This window comes from Hipposideros armiger, unplaced genomic scaffold (assembly GCF_001890085.2).
Source record: "Hipposideros armiger isolate ML-2016 unplaced genomic scaffold, ASM189008v1 scaffold_332, whole genome shotgun sequence".
In the NCBI taxonomy this organism is placed as follows: Eukaryota; Metazoa; Chordata; class Mammalia; order Chiroptera; family Hipposideridae; genus Hipposideros; species Hipposideros armiger.
The window spans coordinates 900053-907138 of NW_017731682.1; the positions used below are offsets into that span (position 1 = coordinate 900053).

Below are 7086 nucleotides of genomic sequence, written 5' to 3' on the forward strand. Positions count from 1 at the left end.
TAAGGGGGGGTGGAGGGGCGGGGTTCTGTGACTTGGCCCTAGCCCTCTTCCCCAGCCTCATTGCTCATCATCCCTGTCCCCTGTCCTTTGCTTTGATGTCCATCTCTGTCCCATTACTGCTATAGCACACACAGCTCGTTCACCCTCAGTGTCTTTCAGGTCCCTGAACTCGGTGAGGCTTCTTAAGTCTGTGGGTGTCACTTCTGCACATGCCAAACCCTTGCCTGTCCCTATGTGCTATGGGGGCAAGAGGGTCTCTTATCAGAAGCTCCCGTCATTTCCTTTCCTCCTGTGTTAGTTTGCTAGGGCCATCACAACACAGTACCACAGGCTGGGTGGCTTAAACAGCAGAAATTCTTTTCTCACAGTTCTGAAGGCTAGAAGTCCAAGTTCAAGGTGTCAGCAGGGTTGGTTTCTCCTGAGGCCTCTTTGCCTGGCTTGCCGATGGCCGCCTTCTCCTGTGTCCTCACATGGGCTTTCCTCTTTGTGTGCATTTTCCTGGTATCTCTATGTGTGTCCTCTTTGTAAAAGAATACCAGCTGGATTGGATTGGGGCCCACTGTAAGGACCTCATTTTAACCTAAGACCTCTTTAAAGGCCCAGCTCCAAATACAGTCATATTCTGAGATACTGGAGGTTAGAGCTTCAGCACACGAATTTGGGAGAGACACAATGTAGCCCATAAGATCTCCCTCGTCCCCACCTCCTCACCTGGCCAACTCCAGCACAGGCCTCATCTCTCAGCTCAGGTATTACTTGATCCTCTCCTTCCCTCTTGGGTCAAGCTTAGGGTCCTTCTCGGGGCTCCCTAACATCCTGTGCTTACCTCTATCATGGCGATGTTTAAAGTGATGCATGTGCACAGTAGCAAAAATAAGACAAAGGGTATAAAAAAATCAAGGAAAACGTCCTCCCCCCATCCATCCCACTGTCACGCCTCAGAGGCATATGTTGTTAACAATTTCTTTTTTATCCTTCCAAAAAATTGCAAGGGTACACAAGCAGATACATATCAATGTATATGCCTTTTTTCTTTTTATTTGAAATAATTATAGACTCACAGGAAGTTGCAAAAATAGTACATTGAGTTCTGTGAACCCTATGCCCAGCTCCCGCCATTGGTGGCACCTTACAAAACTGGAGTACAATATCCAAACTCTCAACAGGTTAGTTCATACTATAAATGCTGCCTTCTGCTACCTTTTCTTTATTTGACAATATGCCTTGGAGATACTTCCATAGCCTCGCAGCGATATCTACTTTCAGTTTTTAAACAATTACACAAGATACCAATGTAAGATGTGCCATCATTTATTCAACATTTCCACCCATTTTTGCAACCCTTTGTCTCCCTGTGAGTCTGGACCACATGTCATTAATCTGTGTACTCCTGGCTTCTATGAGAATGCTTGGCCTGCGGCAGGTCCTAAACAAATCTCTGTTACGTAAGTGTGTGGAGATATGACCTCTGCCCTTGGGCATGTATTCAGGTTGACCACTCATGTGGCGCCCCCCTGGGAACAGGAAGCACATCCTTGAGGGTGAGTGTGCCTGTGGCAGGAATAGGTAGGTTCTACCAGAATTCAAGGATGTGATTATTCACTTCCTGAAGCCATGGTGACAATAATTCTCTCTTACGTATTGACAGAGGGGGCAAGAGACTTATCTAACCCCTGACAGAAGGGTTTTTTCCAGAACCAGTGTCTCCTCACCACCAATACCAGGGTTTTCTGGTCTCTATCAGCCATGCCAGTGCTGGTACCTCCCTGCCCTGGGGAGAGCCAGAGAGCCTAACCTGGGTCATTACAGCTACCGCCCTCCTTAGAGGGGCAGCCTGCGAGCTCATCTTGGTGGGCAGGAACAACCAGGAGAGGGCAGGGAGACTTTACCTGGACCCTGAAAGATGGGGAAAACTCAGCCTCGCAATGCTGAGAGGTGGGAGAGTGAGAGGACGGAGGAGGAGCCTGCTTGAGGATCAAGCTGTGACTGCAGGTCGGGGGTGGAGCCACAGTGGCTGGCTCTGTCCCTACCACACCCAGGATGGTGCCTCCCCAGGGCCTGCCCTGCTCAGGTGATGAGGATGTCAGTGGGCACGGGTGCTCTGGAAAAAGTTCTGGCTTTCAGAAGCCTGTGCTCCAGCCCCGTAGCTCTCAGCCGGGCTTTGCTTTTCCCTGAGGTGATCTATTTCCGGTCCTTGAGGTCAAGCAGGCGGCCTGGTGGACCCTGTTCAGAGATGGCTGTCTGGCTCAGTTGTGGCAGGGACATTCCTGATGCCCCTATGTGGAGGAGGCCTATTTAATTCAAGTTCAGAATCAAAGAAGTCAGCCCTGGGCTGCCTGGGAGATGGTGAGGATTTGCAGTATTAAGTCTCCAACCACTGGCTCCTTTCCTTCCGTCCTTGGGTCACCCCCCCCCACCCCATAGTGCCACACAAGCCTGTGAGAGGAATGATGATGGGCTTGCTTTATAAGCTCAAAGCCTTTTGTTCTAGATCAAGGTCTGAGCTGTCTTTTTGCAGTGATGGCATTATGTCCCCTCCCCTTTGCACAGAATCCCAGACACTTAGGTTCTGAAAGGACATTTGGAGTTCCTACAGCCCTCTTTTTCCTGGGCCATGGTGCAGAAGTTCTCAGAGTGTGGTCCATGGACCGGCAGCATCAACACCACCTGGGAACTTGTAGAAATGCAAATTCTTGGACCCACCCCAGACGGGCTGAGTCAGAAATTCTGAGGTGGGGCCCAGAAGTCTGTCTTAATAAGTCCCCCAGGTGATCGTGATGCACGGTCAAGGTTGAGGACTATGGCCCTTGTACAAGACCGCCTGAGCAAGATGGCCGAGAATGACACCAATGCTGATATCTTCTGGCAAGGCAATCACATCTCTTCACTCCCGTGTGCCTTCTGGCCTCACCGAGACTTTATGCCTACTGGGTGACATAGATCCCTCTTGCTGCAGCAGTTCCATATACATGGCGATCAGGGGAAATGAAACTGTTTAGCTGCTTTCTCAGCCGCCCTGATGTTTCAGCATTGGGTCTTGCTTCCAGCACGTAGCACATGGCCTTACCAGTTAGTATGGATTTGGCAGTGGGCTTTATGCAGACAGAGCCTCTACACTCTGACCACCAAGGAAAGAGAATTTCTCTTTTGTTTTTAAGGACCCCAGATGCACAGAATTAGATGAATCTTAGTTCTTGGTTCCTGACATACTATCATCATTTGGGTCATTCAAGGTTCACTTTTTGCTTATTTGTTTATTAATATAATAAGATTATTATTCTTATTGGAATGTAAATACATTAGTTAAAAAATAAATTATTAGAATATAAATATTAACCAGAAACATATTAATAATAATGATTATAATTAATAGATTTAAGTAAATTAATTCATAGTCACCTAATAAATCCCTGTGAGCTTACCACCTAGCTCAATGACTTATATACCTTTGCACCTACCTGTATGCACTGTTCCTATCCCATCCCCCCAACCCACATCCCCTCTAGATGAACATTATCCTGAATTTTATGTTCCTTATCCCTTTGCTAGTTTTGTGCCTAAACAATGTATTGTTTGGTCTCAGCTATTTTTGAACTTCATGCAAATTGTAGCCTGTTTATGTGGCCCCTCCCCATCAACCCCCAACCTTGTTTCCATCTCAGCCCAGCAGAAGCTGGCTCTGCAGGGCCCGCTCCAAAGCATACTGACCATTGTGCAGCTTGAAAATGATACCTGTTAATGGCCTGATGGCTCCTCTCTGCAGCTCCAGGCAGAAGCCGTAATTGGCACAGGGGCCTAGGGTTCCCGGCCATGTCAGCCAGCCGCCCAGCTGCCCCCATGCCTGGGGCACATCCTAGGTGGGTGGGAGAGGAAAAAGGAACCGGGGCCCTAGAGCTGCTATGTGCTAGGGAGAAGGGCAGTAGGCTGAGCATAAGCAGGCCTGGATTTGAGTCCTGATTTTCCAGGAATCAGCAAGGTAAGGTGATTGGATGCTGGCGACAACTGAGCGAGTTATTCTCTGGACCTTGGGCTTGTTTTATGTGAAATGACACCATTGGACCTTGACTGCTTGGCAGCCCTTTCCAGCCCTGCCATCCTGTGACACTGAGTCATTTTCTCAGGCCAAAGAAGCTTCTTGGTGCAGAGTCTTAAATTCTCCAAAAAGCTTGTTAACCCCCTAGGGAATATAATTATAAATTCACAGCTAGAAAAAGTATTACATTTTACTTAGCCATTGGGAAGTGAAAAAGGAAGCAGAATTCCATTCCCTTTCCAAGAGCACCAGGAAAAATCTTGTGAGAGGCCCCTGCTGTTTGTTTCCATAATCCTCTGTGATCTGCATCCCCTCCTTGGTCACAACCACACCAAACTTTGTCATTTGTCTTCTCACTTAGGTGGTAGGACCTGAGGCGGGCAAGGCTGTACTGTTGCTGTTTCCCAAATTTAGGGCCATATCTATTGAATGAATGAATTAACAAATGAATGAATGAATGAATGAATGAATATAACACTTGGAATGCATATGCACCAGTGCTGTGGGCAGTCCTGTTCATGCTCACTTCAAAATACAAAACACAAGCTATCCATAATCCAGAACCCAGAGAGACTGTGAGGGGAGGGAGGAAAGGGGTCAAGATGTTAAGAGGATGCAGGTATCTTCATAATAGGGAAAACAAGAGCAGTGACACCACCTTGAAGGTTGTAGTTGGGGTAGGGAGGAGAGGCAAAGACCTGCTCACTGACAAGAACTCCAGATGTCGTCTGCAGCCCTGTGCTGAGTGTTTACTTGCGGGATGCTTCCCCAGGACATTCTAGACCTCTAGAGTGAGGCAGCATACCTTTGTAGGTCAGAGTCATAGTTTATGGATAAATAAAGATATACCACTTTCTATAATAATGAAATAACCACCTAATGCAGTGGCTTAGTAACACTCTAACATGGGCCTAATATGTTATAGATAGGGTGGCCATAAAATTTCTTCTAATCAAGGACACTTTTGAGAGGGAAAGGGAGAATGATTAATAATTATGCCAGGAACACAGAAGTAAGCTGAAACTGTCCTGGGCATGACAAGATGATGCGACCCGCGCACCAACCGAGCGCTCCCGACTTGTCAGCCAGGAACCCACCGAAAGAGACTAGAGACGAAAGTGGGAACAGGAGGTCCACCCAATGCCGATGGCAGAGAGTGGCCTTGTTTATTATTTGTATACAGCTTTTATAGCAAACGTAACTTTCCTAGGGTAGGGGGTTTTGGGACCTTGAGGGAATAGCCCCCTCCTCTCAGTGAACAAATTCCTCAGAAGCAATCTTTCGGAAGTGAGACAAAACAAAATATAGCAAGCAGAAACTGTTAACAGGATGGCCTTCCACTCTGTAACTTTTAAGGTTGTCTGTGACATTGGCTGTTCTTTCTTCAGGGGCACAGTGGAGATGAGATCTATCCAGCAACCTTCCCACGCTGCTCCCCAAGGCCTAGGAGCCTGTCAGCTTGCCAGCTGTCAGGCATAACCCTTACTGCAGCTCTGGTCTATAACTTTTAGGCTGCTCTAAAGTTACTCTAAAGCTGCTCACCTTAACAAGGAGGCCCGTAGCTTGCCAGCTTACAGCCTCAGTGTCCCTGACTGATTCCAGCCGGCTCCCCACAACAAGAGGTTTGGTCACACTTAGTGCCTTTGCCCCTTCTCCTCCAGTCTCACCCTCACAAAGCCCCGCTTTCTGAAGATGTAGGAAGTGAGCTCCAGGGTCACAGTGTAAACACGTAGCAAAGCGGAGACTGAGAACTGGGCCCATCATTACCCAATTAAATATCCTTTCCACTGATACCCATCCGAGAGATGCTATTAGATGTGAATGATTAGGTTTGCACTGTGATTTCAGTCATGGCTGTGTATCTACATCACCTGGGGTAGCTTTTTAAGTCTTGGCAAATATGCCCTCTAGTAGAGTGAAAACATTTGAATTTTAATAAATTTCTCCTGGACACCATTTGAATTTTAGTAAATTTCTGCTGGACACCACGTTAGAGGATTAGGATTGAGAAGACTGACTTAGATAATTAGTCCATGATTAATGGACCCATCATAGAAATGAGACGTTTGGGGAACGTTCTTAACTTTTTGATGTTGATGTTGGGAGATGGGGGAAGAAACCACTTTTCTCCAACCCAAGGCTGGCATGTTTTGGGGACTACCATCAGAGGCAGGCTTCTTGGGTTGGTGGATCTGAGCCAGTGAAGACTCTGGGAGTCTCACAAGGCATCTGATTAGGTGACAGGGAAAACTGCTTGAACCACCTTGCCTGAAGGTCTTTAAGAACAGGAGTAACACTTGTTTGAGCTGGTGGAGGTAGAGGTGGAGGCAAGAGCCTGTCAGTCGTACACTGCTGTTCTACACACACACTGGAGACTGTCTTTTTGACCATTTATTTAGGTGTAGTTGGCAGAGGAGATTCTGGGAGCAGGTGGACTTTGTCCTTAGACAGCAGTATGCCCTAGAGGCCAGGAAGGCTGGATATGTTTGGGGATCCAGGATCTGAGAGGCACAGATTGCATGTTCATGGTCCTTCTTCCAGCCCTTCCAAATGCTCAGGCTGCCTCCGCCTCCTCCCCCACAATGACCTTGAGTTTGCATTGATTTCCCACATGCACACAGTGAAGTCTGCTTAGCCTCTACCGAACCACTGACATTCGATCAAGCCAGTCCACTGCAAAGGGTAAGGAAAGACAGATTCCTCACCACCGTTAAGATAGATCTTGGGGCTTGAACAATCTTAGAGGTCACCTGGTCTGACTCAGTGCATGATAAATCCCTAGTCAGTGGACCTCAGGTAGCTCATAAGATTGTGGGACAGCTCTAATACTTTCTGGTGAATTAAAAATCTGCCTGCTAGTAATTCCCACTAGCTAGCCATTGTCCTGCCTCCAAAGCCACATGTAAGTCTTTCCACGTGACAGCTTTTGAAGTGCTTGAAAGGCACTTATTATGTTCTCCCCAAGTCTTCTCATCTTTAGCTCTGGTCCTAAGCAAAGAGGAAATCAGTATGAATGAGTCTTGTATCCTGGTGGAGGAAGGTATGAGTCTGAA

General features: G+C 47.3%; 1 protein-coding gene across 6 annotated transcripts in view; it reads left to right on the forward strand.

Moving 5' to 3' along the window:
- Positions 1–7086, forward strand: part of PRMT8 (protein arginine methyltransferase 8) — a 115239-nt gene that overhangs the window by 102258 nt on the left and 5895 nt on the right. The window lies entirely within an intron of this gene.